Here is a 410-nt window from a genome sequence, read left to right on the forward strand (position 1 = left end):
GAGCAGCTGACAATGAGCCTACGCCTGTCTTTGATAATCCATCGTCATTACACTACACTATTTTAACCCAAAGAGATAGAATTATGGCACAACACTCACTCACAGGTATATCCATCGCCCTTTCTTAGAACAGTTTTGATGAGATGTAAAACAAGGCTAACAGGGCAGAGGTCGATGGTTCCTTGGAGCAGGATTGAGGTTGAGAAGGACGTCGACTTATGCAAATGACGGTAATTCCTTAAGGACATCGCAGTATCCCCGAATAAGGGATTCCTAAATATCAAAAGCGAAAGAAAATAACGCCTCTAGATTATTAGTTTGATTCTCCTAAATACAAAGAACTTGGGATACTGTATTGTAGAGCGTCCGGTGTCGTTACCGAGTCTAATTATAAGGAAAGGATATTGTGT

The sequence above is a fragment of the Penaeus monodon genome, chromosome 19 (assembly GCF_015228065.2).
Source record: "Penaeus monodon isolate SGIC_2016 chromosome 19, NSTDA_Pmon_1, whole genome shotgun sequence".
NCBI lineage: Eukaryota > Metazoa > Arthropoda > Malacostraca > Decapoda > Penaeidae > Penaeus > Penaeus monodon.